This window comes from Hyla sarda, chromosome 4 (genome assembly GCF_029499605.1).
Source record: "Hyla sarda isolate aHylSar1 chromosome 4, aHylSar1.hap1, whole genome shotgun sequence".
In the NCBI taxonomy this organism is placed as follows: Eukaryota; Metazoa; Chordata; class Amphibia; order Anura; family Hylidae; genus Hyla; species Hyla sarda.
In genome coordinates this window covers 13,210,430-13,227,597 of record NC_079192.1, presented here as the reverse complement: position 1 = coordinate 13,227,597, position 17,168 = coordinate 13,210,430, and positions in this window count along the sequence as shown.

Genomic DNA, 17,168 nt, shown 5'->3' with positions numbered 1-17,168 from the left:
CAGCAGCCTTAGGATTATACATTGATTTGGACTCCGAACCTCCTGCAGCAATACGGACAGAAAGATCTTTTAAAATCTTTATAAAAAATAAAAATAAAATAAAAATAATTTAAAAAATTATATATATATATATATATATATATATAGTAATAATAATAATCCTAGTACCAACATACATATAATAGTGCTGCTATAATGTCTATACCAGTGTTTCCCAACCAGGGTGTCTCCAGCTGTTGCAAAACTACAACTCCTAGCATGCCCGGACAGCCGTTGGCTGTCCGGGCATGCTAGGAGTTGTAGTTTTGCAACAGCTGGAGGCACCCTGGTTGGGGAACACTGGTCTATACCGTAGCGTCTGCCAAAACGTATATATAAGGATTCAGCCATATAATAGAAATGATAGAAGCTGCGGTGATGCCTGTATATAGTAATACTGCCGGCCGTAATGGGGGACGTGTACTGAGGCATGTATGTGCGCCTGAAATATATATATATATATATATATATATATATATATATATGTGTGGTTGGGATATAAGGACACGATAGGAGGACGAGATACTGTATGAGGATGAGATATGAGTAGGGCCAGATTAAGGCTGCTTGGAAGACAGAGCACTTCATTATGTTGCCCCCCCCCGACAGTCCTCCCACATTAGGTGCAGTATAGTTCTCCCCACATTAGGTGCAGTATAGTTCCCCACATTAGGTGCAGTATAGTTCCCCCACATTAGGTGCCGTATAGTTCCCCCACATTAGGTGCAGTATAGTTCCCCACAGTAGGTGCAGTATAGTTCTCCCCACATTAGGTGCAGTATAGCTCCCCACATTAGGTGCAATATAGTTCCCCCACATTAGGTGCCGTATAGTTCCCCCCCACATTAGGTGCAGTATAGTTCCCCACAGTAGGTGCAGTATAGTTCTCCCCACATTAGGTGCAGTATAGCTCCCCACATTAGGTGCAGTATAGTTCCCCCACATTAGGTGCAGTATAGTTCTCCCACATTAGTTGCAGTAGAGCTCCCCACATTAGGTGCAATATAGTTCCCCCACATTAGGTGCAGTATAGTTCCCCACAGTAGGTGCAGTATAGCTCCCCACATTAGGTGCAGTATAGTTCTCCCCACATTAGGTGGAGTATAGTTCCCCCACATTAGGTGCCGTATAGTTCCCCCACATTAGGTGCAGTATAGTTCCCCACAGTAGGTGCAGTATAGTTCTCCCCACATTAGTTGCAGTAGAGCTCCCCACATTAGGTGCAATATAGTTCTCCCCACATTAGGTGGAGTATAGTTCCCCCACATTAGGTGCAATATAGTTCCCCCACATTAGGTGCAATATAGTTCTCCCCACATTAGGTGCAGTATAGTTCCCCACATTAGGTGCAGTATAGTTCCCCACATTAGGTGCAGTATAGTTCTCCCCACATTAGTTGCAGTAGAGCTCCCCACATTAGGTGCAATATAGTTCTCCCCACATTAGGTGGAGTATAGTTCCCCCACATTAGGTGCAATATAGTTCCCCCACATTAGGTGCAATATAGTTCTCCCCACATTAGGTGCAGTATAGTTCCCCACATTAGGTGCAGTATAGTTCCCCACATTAGGTGCAGTATAGTTCTCCCCACATTAGGTGCAGTAGAGCTCCCCACATTAGGTGCAGTATAGTTCTCCCCACATTAGGTGCAATATAGTTCTCCCCACATTAGGTGGAGTATAGTTCCCCACATTAGGTGCAGTATAGTTCTCCCCACATTAGGTGCAGTATAGTTCCCCCACATTAGGTGCAGTATGTTTCCCCCACATTAGGTGCAGTATAGTTCCCCCATATTAGGTGCAGTATAGTTCTCCACATTAGGTGCAGTATAGTTCCCTCACATTAGGTGCAGTATAGTTCCCCACATTAGGTGCAGTACAGTTCCCCCACATTAGGTGCAGTATAGTTCCCCCACATTAGGTGCAGTATAGCTCCCCACATTAGGTGCAGTATAGTTCCCCACAGTAGGTGCAGTATAGCTCCCCAGATTAGATGAAGTATAGTTCCCCCACATTAGGTTGGCAGTATAGTTCCCCACATTAGGTGCAGTATAGTTCCCCCACATTAGGTGCAGTACAGTTCCCCCACATTAGGTGCAGTATAGTTCCCCACGTTAGGTGCAATATAGTTCCCCCACATTAGGTGCAGTATAGTTCTCCACATTAGGTGCAGTACAGTTCCCCCACATTAGGTGCAGTATGTTTCCCCCACATTAGGTGCAGTATAGTTCCCCCACATTAGGTGCAGTATAGTTCTCCACATTAAGTGCAGTATGTTTCCCCCACATTAGGTGCAGTATAGTTCCCCCACATTAGGTGCAGTATAGTTCTCCACATTAGGTGCAGTATAGTTCCCTCACATTAGGTGCAGTATAGTTCCCCACATTAGGTGCAGTACAGTTCCCCCACATTAGGTGCAGTACAATTCCCCCACATTAGGTGCAGTACAGTTTCCCCACATTAGGTGCAGTATAGTTCTCCACATTAGGTGCAGTATAGCTCCCCACATTAGGTGCAGTATAGTTCCCTCACATTAGGTGCAGTATAGTTCCCCACATTAGGTGCAGTACAGTTCCCCCACATTAGATGCAGTAAAGTTCCTCCACATGAGGTGCAGTACAGTTCCCCCACATGAGGTGCAGTACAGTTCCCCCACATTCGATGCAGTACAGTTCCCCCACATTAGGTGCAGTACAGTTCCCCCACATTAGGTGCAGTATAGTTCCCCACATTAGATGCAGTAAAGTTCCTCCACATGAGGTGCAGTACAGTTCCCCCACATGAGGTGCAGTACAGTTCCCCCACATTCGATGCAGTACAGTTCCCCCACATTAGGTGCAGTACAGTTCCCCCACATTAGGTGCAGTATAGTTCCCCCACATTAGGTGCAGTATAGTTCCCCCACATTAGGTGCAGTATAGTTCTCCACATTAGGTGCAGTACAGTTCCCCCACATTAGGTGCAGTATAGTTCTCCACATTAGGTGCAGTATAGCTCCCACATTAGGTGCAGTACAGTTCCCGCACATTAGGTTGGCAGTATAGTTCCCTCACATTAGGTGCAGTATAGTTCCCCACATTAGGTGCAGTACAGTTCCCGCACATTAGGTTGGCAGTATAGTTTCCCCACATTAGGTGCAGTATAGTTCCCCCACATTAGGGGCAATACAGTTCCCCCACATTAGGTGAAGTATAGTTCCCCCACATTAGGTTGGCAGTATAGTTCTCCACATTAGGTGCAGTATAGTTTCCCCACATTAGGTTTGCAGTATAGTTCCCCACATTAGGTTGGCAGTATAGTTCCCCACATTAGGTGCAGTATAGTTCCCCACATTAGGTGCAGTATAGTTCCCCACATTAGGTGCAGTACAGTTCCTCACATTAGGTGCAGTATAGTTCCCCCACATTAGGTTGGCAGTATAGTTCCCCACATTAGGTGCAGTACAGTTCCCCCACAGACATACAGCCTTCAGCCATATACAGTGTATGGCTGGAGGCTGTATGCCTGTTTACTGCCCCACTTCAGTGTTCCGACCACCACTCCACCGCAGTAGGTCCCGGGAGCGGAGGTCGGAACACTGAAGATGACGTGCCGCTGGTAACTTATATGCGTGCGCGTCCATCTCCTCGCTGCTCCACTCCGCTCTGCATTTCTTCTATGGGCGCATGCACGGGACGTCAGTGACGTCCCTGCGTGCACAAACTCCCGGCGGCCCCTGCGTTTTTGAAGTTAATGCAGGGGCTGCCGCAGAGAGGTAACCGCCGGGACATCCTTGTGTCCTGAAAAGATTTTTCGGGACACAGGGATGTCCCGAGTGTGACGGGGGCCCCCTGCGGGCACGGGCCCGGAGCAGGCCCTCCATGAGCGCAAATGATGACCTCAGTAAAGCTACCGTTAACCCTAACCTGGTCTTGGACTATTATTGACCTGCCTAACCTCGGGATAGCAGTGAGATCGTTCAGGTGGTTATCGATCCCCAAAAACCACGCCCTGGCATCACGAACATTTATGGGTTAATACCATCTTGCCCCTGGGGTTAATTCCATCCTTCCCTACACCTGCACCATACACCCCGTGGCTCACCACATTGGGATCTGAGGATGACATATGAGGACAGAATATGAGGGTGAGATATGAGGTCAGGATATGAGAAGGGGATATGAGGATGAGATATGAGGTCAGGATATGAGGATGAGATATGATGTCAGGATATGAGAAGGGGATATGGGGATGAGATATGAGGACAGGCTATGAGGATGAGATATGAGGTCGGGATATGAGGATGAGATATGAGATCGGGATATGAGGATGAGATATGAGGTCGGGATAGGAGGATGAGATATGAGGTCGGATATGAGGATGAGATATGAGGATGAGATATGAGGATGAGATATGAGGATGAGTTATGAGGATGAGATATGAGGACAGGATATGAGGATGGGATATGATGTCGGGATATGAGGATGAGATATGAGGTCGGGATATAAGGACGGGATATGAGGAGGAGATATGAGGACAGGATATGAGGACAGGATATGAGGACAGGATATGAGGACGGGATATGAGGACGGGATATGAGGACAGGATATGAGGACAGGATATGAGGATGGGATATGATGTCGAGATATGAGGATGAGATATTAGGTCGGGATATAAGGATGGGATATGAGGAGGAGATATGAGGACAGGATATGAGGATGAGATATGAGGTTGGGATATAAGGACTGGATATGAGGAGGAGATATGAGGTCGGGATATGAGGACAGGATATGAGGAGGAGATATGAGGTCGGGATATGAGGACGGGATATGAGGATGTCATGTGAGGATAAGATATGATGTTGGGATAGGAGAATAAGATATGAGATCAGGATATGAGGAGGGGATATGAGGATGAGAAATTAGGTCATGATATGAGGATGAGATATAAGGTGGGGATATGAGAATGGAAAATGAGGTCAGGAGATTAGAATGGAATATGTGGTGGGGATATGAGGATGAGATATGAGGTTGGGATATAAAGTCGGGATATCAGGACAGGACATGAAGATGGGATATGAGGATAAAATGTGTGGTGGTGATATGAGGATGGGACAGGAGGTCTGGATATGAGGATGGGATATGAGGACAGAACATGGGGTCAGGATATAAGGATGAGATATGAATACTCATATCTCATTCCCGAACAGCTCCCTGAACTAACCGGCATGGTTTCACTTTCACCTTAAACGCAGCATTCAACTTTGAACGCCGTGTCTAAAGGGTTAATAGTGCGCGGCACCGCAATCACTGCCACGCGCTTTTAGCCACGTGTCCTGGCCGTTGTTAGACAACGGCTGGGCCCGACCCGTTATGACGCGGGGCCCCGTATTGGCCCCGCGTTATAGAAAGGGAAAGGACTCATGATGTACTGGAACGTCATGGGTCCTTAAGGGGTTAAATCTCCTCTCCTCCTTTACCGTGTTGGTTCCCTTTATGTATATAAAAGTCTCTATCATATCCCCTCTGTCTCTTCTTTCTTCTAAACATGTTAAGGTCCTTTAACCTTTCCTGGTAAGTTTTATTCTGCAATCCATGTACTAGTTTAGTATCTTCTCTGAGATACGGCCTCCAGTACTGCGCACAATACTCCAAGTGAGGTCTCACCAGTGTTCTGTACAGCGGCATGATCACTTCTTTCTACTGCTTATACCTCTCCCTATACACCCATGAGCACGTCTCTCTTTCTACTGTTAATACCTCTCCCTATACATCCATGAGCACTTCTCTCTTTTCTACTGCTAATACCTCTCCCTATACACCCATGAGCACTTCTCTCTTTTCTACTGCTAATACCTCTCTCTATACACCCATGAGCACGTCTCTCTTTCTACTGCTAATACCTCTCCCTATACATCCATGAGCACTTCTCTCTTTTGTACTGCTAATACCTCTCCTTATACACCCATGAGCACTTCTCTTTCTACTGCTTATACCTCTCCCTATACACCCATGAGCACTTCTCTCTTTTCTACTGCTAATACCTCTCCCTATACATCCATGAGCACTTCTCTCTTTTCTACTGCTAATACCTATCCCTATACACCCATGAGCACTTCTCTCTTTTCTACTGCTAATACCTCTCCCTATACATCCATGAGCACTTCTCTCTTTTCTACTGCTAATACCTCTCCCGATACACCCATGAGCACTTCTCTCTTTTCTACTGCTAATACCTCTCCCTATACACCCATGAGCACTTCTCTCTTTTCTACTGCTAATACCTCTCCCTATACATCCATGAGCACTTCTCTCTTTCTACTGCTTATACCTCTCCCTATACATCTAAGCATTCTGCTAGCGTTTCCTGCTGCTCTATTACATTGTCTTCCTACTTTAAGGACGTGAAATGAAATCTGGATATGAGTTTCTTTTCCTTTCCCACAAGGTTTGGATAGGAGGGCCAGTCAATCCCTAGTAATAGTCACTGCCGTGGTGTCTATATACACTCCTCAACATTGACATTGTATCATCAAGAAGGACAAGCTGTAAGGTTATGCAAACTGAGGAAGTGGCAGGTTGTCACTGAGGCTAGACACTGGCCAAATTGAGTCTGGTTAAAATAGTATATACGGCCAACTGTGTTCAGCCCATTGAAATGAATGGCGTCTGCTGTTCTGCTCCATTAAATATGTTGGCATCCTGTTCCCAGTGAGATGCCAATGGATACATGTGAGAGTCATAGAACCGAGCCTACCCTCTACAAATGATCACATTTTGAAGCACCCCGCTCAATGTTGTGTGTCCCAGTGGTTACGGGACCAATGATGAACAGGAATGACAGCTAGAGGGGCACAGAGGGGAACCTCAGATAAGATTAGAAGAATGGGGGTGGGGTAGTGATCAAGTGAAAACAGACGTCACATAACGGGTCTCGGGAGTCAAACAGTGCACACCCATCAGAAGGTGCTTGGTTAGCAACTAGCAGTGACCCCATAATGTGGTTACTCCAAGGAAACCTGATGACCACAATGGAGAATTTCCTGTAGGCTCCCAGAGTATGGCAAAAGAAAAAGTCCAATACAGACCCCACTAAAGTAAAGTGGCCTGGAAAGCCAAGTCTGTAGTGTGCTGGTCCTGGTAGACGGTGGAAGGGATGGTAAAGTGGGGCCCAGATCTGCCCTGGAAGTTGGTGAGGAAACTATGGGGGAGATTTATCAAAACCTGTGCAGAGGAAAACTTGCCCAGTTGCCCATAGCAACCAATCAGCTTGCTTCTTTCATTTTTATGAAGGCCTGTGAGAAATGAAAGAAGCGATCTGATTGGTTGCTATGGGCAACTGGGCAAGTTTTCCTCTGCACAGGTTTTGATAAATCTCCCCCTATGTCGGTATCATCGGTGATCCCAATGTCAGTGTCTGATAAATGGGAAAAAGGGGAAGACCAGTGAGAGGGCAGGGTTTTGGTGTACCTGGGCATTTTGTGGCCATTATTGAGAGCTGTCCCAGTGGTTATGGGGTAGGGCCTGTTGGCCCTGTATTGTCTATAACGTTTAAAGGGGTACTCCGGTACTAAAGCGTTCTGAACATTTTGTTTAGAACGTCCTGTCCACGCCCCCTTTTGACATCACATCACACCCCCTCCATTCATGTCTATGGGAGGGGGCGTGTCTGCTGACACGCCCCCTCTCATAGACATGAATGGAGGGGGAGTGACGTGATGTAGGAGATCATGGGGACCCCAGCAGCAGGACCCCCGCGATCAGACATCTTATCCCCGATCCTTTGGATAGGGGGTGAGATGTCTAGCAGTGGAGTACCCCCTTAAGAAACAATGTCAACCAGAGGGTATGTAATCACTAAGCTGCCGTGGCTCAATTTCAAATTTCAACCACCATGGCGACTGTACCACTCCGAGTGAAAAGTCCAGTTTGAATGGTTTGCACACGTGAGAAGTCTCTTTGGACCAAGGACCCTGGGTTGATGATGAGGGGTTTGTTGTTGACACCTAACCCAATTTGGGGGTGCAAGCCCTGGGAAGCCCATAAATACATGTATGGCAGACAACATTATTGGTTTTGGGTGTCTTAGTAGAACCAGAACCAGCCTAATGTTATCTCAGCTGATTGTCAGCTGCCTGAACTTCTCCAGATGATCCGGTTTCACACACTCAGTGCTTCCTGGGACGTCCTGGCGGCCGCAGCCTCAGATAATGCTGCCTGGGTAAGCCCTGGTTATAAATAGAGAGTAAACAGGGCGAGCACGGAACATGATGTGACTGCGGCCCGGTGCTGAACGCTGCGGTTCTGATGTGTCAGGTGATCTCCAGGGCATTCACAATATGCAATGTATAGAGAGTTGGGGAGGGGGGGGGGGGTGGCTGCATTCAATATGGCTGCCATGAGGCGGGGGGGGGGGGGGGGGGTAAATGATGTACCCAGGGAGGGGTACACTGCCTGCTCATGTAGAAAAAATATATATAAATATATGTGGTGGCCCAGTACGGGAGATGTAGCCCCGTACTCTTACTGTCCTGTCAGGCAGCCCCCTTCAGTGTCCCCAGGGCCCTTGTTCCCCCCTGTAGATATGTTCTGCAGTGTGTTGTTTTATACAATGTGTTGTATCTTTAAGAGATATGTCATGTGATTGTTACCCAGGAGGTACCAGTGACCAGGTGATCCCAGGGGTGACCTATGGGCTCCCTGCTGGTCTCCCCCATATAATCCCTGGGTGGAGCTTCTCTCTCTTCTACTGAGGTCCAGTGCAGTCTTGTCTAGTGTGTGTGTCCAGAGTGTTGGAGACCTCAAAGTCCAGTCCTGCATCAAGTCATGTAAGATAAAGTCACAGCTTTATGAGTCAAGTCAGTCCCTGTCATCTGTCAAGTCAGCGTGGTCTGCATTCAATTGTCCAGTCCTACTACAAGTCCCAGCAAGCCCTTAAAGGAAAACTGTCAATTTCTCCCCCCACACTAACCAGCTGTACTGTCTGGTAGTGCGGGGGACGCTGATCGGTTTAATCCTTACCGTGTCCAGATCCGCCACGCCGTTGGGCCCTAATCTTCTATTTTTGGTATATGCTAATGAGGTGCTAACTGGCACCGGCCGTGCTAACTGGCACTCTGAAGTCAATGCCGCCTGCCTCGAACGGCGAGGCAAATCCGGGCACGGTAGGCATCAAATTGATCAGCGTCCCCCGCACTACCAGCCAGTACCGCTGGCTAGTGCGGGGGAGGAGAAAGCGGACAGTTTTCCTTTAAGGTCTCTGGGTCACTGGTCACCTCCGTGGGCCTTGGCTGAACTGTATAGACTTTACCATCTATCTACCCTCAGTAAAGCTACTGTTATCTGTAACTTGGCGTCGGAGTCTTTATTGCCCACGTGCCCAGCCCAGGATACAGCAGTATACCTTCAGGTGGTTATAGGCTAAACCACGCCCTGGCGTCACGAATACAAGGGGTTAATGCCATCTGCCCATAGGGTAACAACATCTGCCCTCATCACACCCCATTACCACACATATAAGGGGAGATTTATCAAAACCTGTCCAGAGGAAAAGTTGCCCAGTTGCCCATAGCAACCAATCAGATCACTACTTTCATTTTGCAGAGGCCTTTTCAATAATGAAAGAAGCGATCTGATTGGTTGCTATGGGAAACTTTTCCTCTGGACAGGTTTTGATAAGTCTCCCACATATAGAGGGAGATTTATCAAAACATGTGCTGAGGAAAAGTTGACCTGTTGCCCATAGCAACCAATCAGAATGCTGCTTTCATTTTTAAAAGGCCCTTTTAAAAATGAAAGAAACAATCTGATTGGTTGCTATGGGCAACTGCTTTTCCTTTGCACAGGTTTCCATAAGTCTCCAACGTTAACCCACAGCATGATACGTTTTTTACCTGCGCTGATACATTGTAACAAAACCGCAGCTGTGTCAGCAGGACTACATCAACCAGAGAAATTCAGACACATGACCTCTGCAACCATTTGGGGGCAGCAGCGATTTTTTTTCAGTAGCTTCTTATGGACAGAAGGTGGCGCTAAACTTACTCCAGAATATGGAAGAAATCAAATGGCCTATACATAGGAAAGTTAGTGGTGCTTAACCCCTTGGGGACGGAGCCCATTATGACCCTAAGGACGGGAGCATTTTTTGCAAATCTGACCACTGTCACTTTAAGCATTAATAACTCTGGAATGCTTTTACTTATAAATTTGATTCCGAGATTGTTTTTTCGTGACATATTCTACTTTATGTAAGTGGTAAATTTTCGGCGATACTTGCATCCTTTCTTGGTGAAAAATTCAAAAATGTCATGAAAAATTTGAAAATTTTGCATTTTTCTAACTTTGAAGCTCTCTGCTTATAAGGAATATGGATATTCCAAATTAATTATATATTGATTCACATATACAATACGTCTACTTTATATTTGCATCATAAAATTGATGAGTTTTTACTTTTGGAAGACACCAGAGGGCTTCAAAGTTCAGCAGCAATTTTCCAATTTTTCGCAAAATTTTCAAAATCGGAATTTTTCAGGGACCAGTTCAGGTTTGAAGTGGATTTGAAGGGTCTTCTGGTTAGAAATACCCCATTATAAAAACTGCACCCCCCAAAGTATTCAAAATGACATTCAGTAAGTGTGTTAACCCTTTAGGTGTTTCACAGGAATAGCAGCAAAGTGAAGGAGAAAATTCAAAATCTTCATTTTTTACACTGGCATGTTCTTGTAGACCCAGTTTTTGAATTTTTACAAGGGTTAAAAGGAAAAAAATCCTCTCAAAATTTGTAACCCAATTTCTCTGGAGTAAGCACATACCTCATATGTCTATGTCAAGTGTTCGGCGGGTGCACTAGAGGGCTCAGAAGGGAAGGAGCGACAATGGGATTTTGGAGAGTGAATTTTTTTGAAATGGTTTTTGGGGGGCATGTCCCATTTAGGAAGCCCCTATGGTGCCAGGACAGCAAAAAAACCCACATCGCACACTATTATGGAAACGACACCCCTCAAGGCACGTAACAAGGGGTACAGTGAGCCTTAACACCCCACAGGTGTTTGACAACTTTTTGTTAAAGTCCGATGTGTAAATGAAAAAAAATATTTTTCCACTAAAATGCTGGTTTTTCCCCAAATTTTACTTTTTTTTACAAAGGGTAATAGGAGAAAATGCCCCCCAAAATTTGTAACCACATTTCTTCTGAGTATGGAAATACCCCATGTGTGGACGTCAAGTGCACTGCGAGCGAACTACAACGCTCAGATGAGGAGGAGCGCCATTGAGCTTTTAGAGAGATAATTTGTTTGGAATGGAAGTCGGGGGCCATGTGCATTTACAAAGCCCCCCGTGGTGCCAGAACAGTGGACCCCCCCACATGTGACCCCATTTTGGAAACTACACCCCTCACGGAATGTAATAAGGGGTGCAGTGAGTATTTACACCCCACTGGCGTTTGACAGATCTTTGGAACAGTGGGCTGTGCAAAAGAAAAATTTAATTTTTCATTTTTACGGACCACTGTTCCAAAAATCTGTCAGACCCCTGTGGGGCGTAAATGCTCACTATACCCCTTATTACATTCCTTGAGGGGTGTAGTTTCCAAAACGGGGTCACATGTGGGTATTTATTTTTTGGGGTTTATGTCAGAACCGCTGTAAAATCAGCCACCCCTGTGCAAATCACCAATTTAGGCCTCAAATGTACATAGTGTGCTCTCACTCCTGAGCCTTGTTGTGCGTCCGCAGAGCATTTTACGCCCACATATGGGGTATTTCCGTACTCAGCAGAAATTACGTTACAAATTTTGGGGGTCTTTTTTTCCTTTTACCTCTTGTGAAAATAAAAAGTAAAGGGCAACACCAGCATATTAGTGTAATTTTTTTTTTTTTTACACTAACAGGCTGGTGTAGACCCCAACTTTTCCTTTTCATAAGGGGTAAAAGGAGAAAAAGCCCCCAAAATATGTAGTGCAATTTCTCCCGAGTACGGAGATACCCCATATGTGTCCCTAAAGTGTTTCCTTGAAATACGACAGGGCTCCAAAGTGAGAGAGCCCCATGCGCATTTGAGGATTAAATTAGGGATTGCATAGGGGTGGACATAGGGGTATTCTACGCCAGTGATTCCCAAACAGGGTGCCTCCAGCTGTTGCTAAACTCCCAGCATGCCTGGACAGTCAGTGGCTGTCCAGAAATGCAGGGAGTTGTTGTTTTGCAACAGCTGGAGGCTCCGTTTTGGAAACACTGCTGTACAATACGTTTTTCATTTTTATTGGGGGGGGGGGGGGCAGTGTAAGGGGGTGTATATGTAGTGTTTTACCCTTTATTATGTGTTAGTGTAGTGTTTTTAGTGTACATTCACACTGGCGGGTTACGGTGAGTTTCCCGCTAGGAATTTGCGCTGCGGCGAAAAATTTGCCGCAGCTCATACTTGAAGCAGGAAACTTGCTGTAAACCCGCCCGTGTGAATGTACCCTGTACGTTCACATGGGGGGGGGGGGGGGGCAAACCTCCATCTGTTTCAAAACTACAACTCCCAGCATGCACTGTCTGTCAGTACATGCTGGGAGTTGTAGTTTTCCAACAGCTGGAGGCACACTGGTTGGAAAACCTTCAGTTAGGTTCTGTTACCTAACTCAGTATTTTCCAACCAGTGTGCCAAAACTACAATTCCCAGCATGACTGATCACAGAAGGGCATGCTGGGAGATGTAGTTATGCAACAGCTGGAGGTACGCAACTACAACTCCCAGCATGCCGAGACAGCTGTTTTCTGTGTGGGCATGCTGGAATTTGTAGTTTTGCAACATCTGGAGTGCTACAATTTAGAGACCACTGAACAGTGATCTCCAAACAAACTGTGGACCTCCAGATGTTGCAAAACTACAACTCCCAGCATGCCCAGACAGCAAACAGCTGTGTGGGCATGCTAGGAGTTGTAGTTTTGCAAGATCTAGAGGGCAGTATAGAGATCACTATTCAGTGGTCTCTAAACTGCAGACCTCCAGCTGTTGCAAAACTACAAATTCCAGCATGCCCACACAGCAAACAGCTGTCTGGGCATGCTGGGAGTTGTAGTTTTGCAACATCTGGAGGGCTACAGTCTAGAGACCACTATAGTGGTCTCAGACTGTAGCCCTCTAGATGTTGCTATGCAACTACTCACCGGCTTCCGTCGCATCCGGGAGCCGTCCTCTTCTGCCGCACGCCGCCGCCGATCTCCGTCGCCGACCGCCGATACCCGTCGCTCCGCTGCCTCCGGAGGGGTAAGTGGACTCCGGCGCCGCTCCTCTTCATTTTCCCCGTTCTGCCCCGCCTATTGTGGGAGGGCATGGTGGGGAAAACGAAAGTAAACCTCCCCCCCCCCCGCCCCAGATCTGCTATTGGTGGTCGCGTCTAGACCACCAATAGCAGAGATAGGAGGGGTGGCAACTCTGCCACCTCACTCCTATCGCTTTAGGGGGATCGTGGGTGTCTTAGACACCCGCGATCCCCCTTCTATTCCGGGTCACCGGGTCACCATAGACCCGTAATGACCCGGAATCGGCGCAAATCGCAAGTGTGAATTCACTTGCGATTTGCGCCGATCGCAGTCACCCCGGCCGGCGCGCGGCGGGGACCGAAATTCCCACGGGCGTATGGATACGCCCTTCGTCCTTAAGTACCAGGGCGCAAGGGCGTATGCATACGCCCTTCGTCCCCAACAGGTTAAAGGGGTACTCTGGTGGAAAACTTTTTTTTTTTTTTAAATCAACTGGTGCCAGAAAGTTAAACAGATTTGTAAATGACTTCTGATAAAAAATCTTAATCCTTCCAGTACTTGTCAGCTGCTGAATACTACAGAGAAATTCTTTTATTTTTGGATTTCTTTTCTGTCTGACCACAGTGTTCTCTGCTGACACCTCTGTCCATGTCAGGAACTGTCCAGAGCAGGAGAAAATCCCCATAGCAAACATATGCTGCTCTGGACAGTTCCTAACATGGACAGAGGTGTCAGCAGAGAGCACTGTGGTCAGACAGAAAAGAAATCCAAAAATAAAAGAATTTCCTCTGTAGTATTCAGCAGCTGATAAGTACTGGAAGGATTATGATTTTTTAATAGAAGTCATTTACAAATCTGTTTAACTTTTTGGCACCAGTTTTGAAAAACAAATGTTTTCCACCGGAGTACCCCTTTAGATGCTCTGTGCTGCTGTTGGAGCCATTACATAGAGCAATGCTCTCCAAACTGTTAACCTTTAAGTGTTAAAAAACTACAACTCCCAGCATGCCCGGACAGCCAAAGGCCAGCCCAGGTTACTATATCTCATCTATAGCCAGTGCTGAGGCACCCAATACCCCGTAATGACAAAGAGCTCACAAAATTTTAGAAATATTTGCAAAGTAATTAAAAAGAAAAACCAAAAATTTCTCATGGACATAAGTTTTCAGACCCCTTGTTATGACACATGATATTTTTCTCTGGCCCCTCCCATTTTTCCGGATCATCTCTGAGATGTTTCTCCACCTTGATTGGAGTCACCTGGGGTAAATTCATCTGATTGGACAAGACACAGCCCTGTATGTATAAGGTATCACAGCTGACAATGTGTAACAGCTAAAACCTAGCCATGAGGTGGAGAAAACTGCCTGTAGAGCTCAGAGGCAGCATTGTGTGGAGGCATGGTGGGGGCAGCATTATGTGTGAAGGAAACCCGGCACTGCCCATCACCTGCCCAATACCATCCCTACAGTGATCATGGTGGGGGCAGCATCATGTATAGAGGAAACCAGGCACTGCCCATCACCTGCCCAATACCATCCCTACAGTGATCATTGTGGGGGCAGCATCCTGTCTGGAGGAAACCAGGCACTGCCCATCACCTGCCCAATACCATCCCTACAGTGATCATGGTGGGGGCAACATCATTTCTGGAGGAAACCAGGTACTGCCCATCACCTGCCCAATACCATCCCTACAGTGATCATGGTGGGGGCAGCATCATATCTGGAGGAAACCAGGCACTGCCCATCACCTGCCCAATACCATCCCTACAGTGATCATGGTGGGGGCAGCATCATGTCTGGGGAAAACCAGGTACTGCCCATCACCTGCTCAATACCATCCCTACAGTGATCATGGTGGGGGCAGCATCATGTCTGGAGGAAACCAGGCACTGCCCATCACCTGCCCAATACCATCCCTACAGTGATCATGGTGGGGGCAGCATCATGTCTGGAGGAAACCAGGCACTGCCCATCATCTGCCCAATACCATCCCTACAGTGATCGTGGTGGGGGCAGCATCATGTCTGGAGGAAACCTGGCACTGCCCATCACCTGCCCAATACCATCCTTACAGTGATCATGGTGGGGACAGCATCATGTCTGGAGGAAACCAGGCACTGCCCATCACCTGCCCAATACCATCCCTACAGTGATCATGGTGGGGGCAGCATCATGTCTGGAGGTAATCAGGCACTGCCCATCACCTGCCCAATACCATCCCTACAGTGATCATGGTGGGGGCAGCATCATGTCTGGGGGAAACCAGGCACTGCCCATCACCTGCCCAATACCATCCCTACAGTGATCATGGTGGGGGCAGCATCATGTCTGGAGGAAACCAGGCACTGCCCATCACCTGCCCAATACCATCCCTACAGTGATCATGGTGGGGGCAGCATCATGTCTGGAGGTCATCAGGCACTGCCCATCACCTGCCCAATACCATCCCTACAGTGATCATGGTGGGGGCAGCATCATGTCTGGGGGAAACCAGGCACTGCCCATCACCTGCCCAATACCATCCCTACAGTGATCATGGTGGGGGCAGCATCATGTCTGGAGGAAACCAGGCACTGCCCATCACCTGCCCAATACCATCCCTACAGTGATCATGGTGGGGGCAGCATCATGTCTGGAGGAAACCAGGCACTGCCCATCACCTGCCCAATACCATCCCTACAGTGATCATGGTGGGGGCAGCATCATGTCTGGAGGAAACCAGGTACTGCCCATCACCTGCCCAATACCAACCCTACAGTGATCATGGTGGGGGCAGCATAATGTCTGCGGGAAACCAGGCACTACCCATCACCTGCCCAATACCATCCCTACAGTGATCATGGTGGGGACAGCATCATGTCTGGGGAAAACCAGGTACTGCCCATCACCTGCCCAATACCATGCCTACAGTGATCATGGTGGGGGCAGCATCATGTCTGGAGGAAACCAGGCACTGCCTATCACCTGCCCAATACCATCCCTACAGTGATCATCATGGTGGGGGCAGCATCATGTCTGGAGGAAACCAGGCACTGCCCATTACCTGCCCAATACCATCTCTACAGTGATCATGGTGGGGGCAGCATCATGTCTGGAGGAAACCAGGCACTGCCCATCACCTGCCCAATACCATCCCTACAGTGATCATGGTGGGGACAGCATCATGTCTGGGGGAAACCAGGCACTGCCCATCACCTGCCCAATACCATCCCTACAGTGATCATGGTCGGGGCAGCATCATGTCTGGGGAAAACCAGGCACTGCTCATCATCTGCCCAATAACATCCTACAGTGATCATGGTGGGGGCAGCATCATGTCTGGGGGAAACCAGGCACTGCCCATCACCTGCCCAATACCTTCCCTACAGTGATCATGGTGGGGGCAGCATCATGTCTGGAGGAGACCAGGCACTGCCCATCACCTGCCCAATACCATCCCTACAGTGATCATGGTGGGGGCAGCATCATGTCTGGAGGAAACCAGGCACTGCCTATCACCTGCCCAATACCATCCCTACAGTGATCATCATGGTGGGGGCAGCATCATGTCTGGAGGAAACCAGGCACTGCCCATTACCTGCCCAATACCATCTCTACAGTGATCATGGTGGGGGCAGCATCATGTCTGGAGGAAACCAGGCACTGCCCATCACCTGCCCAATACCATCCCTACAGTGATCATGGTGGGGACAGCATCATGTCTGGGGGAAACCAGGCACTGCCCATCACCTGCCCAATACCATCCCTACAGTGATCATGGTCGGGGCAGCATCATGTCTGGGGAAAACCAGGCACTGCTCATCATCTGCCCAATAACATCCTACAGTGATCATGGTGGGGGCAGCATCATGTCTGGGGGAAACCAGGCACTGCCCATCACCTGCCCAATAC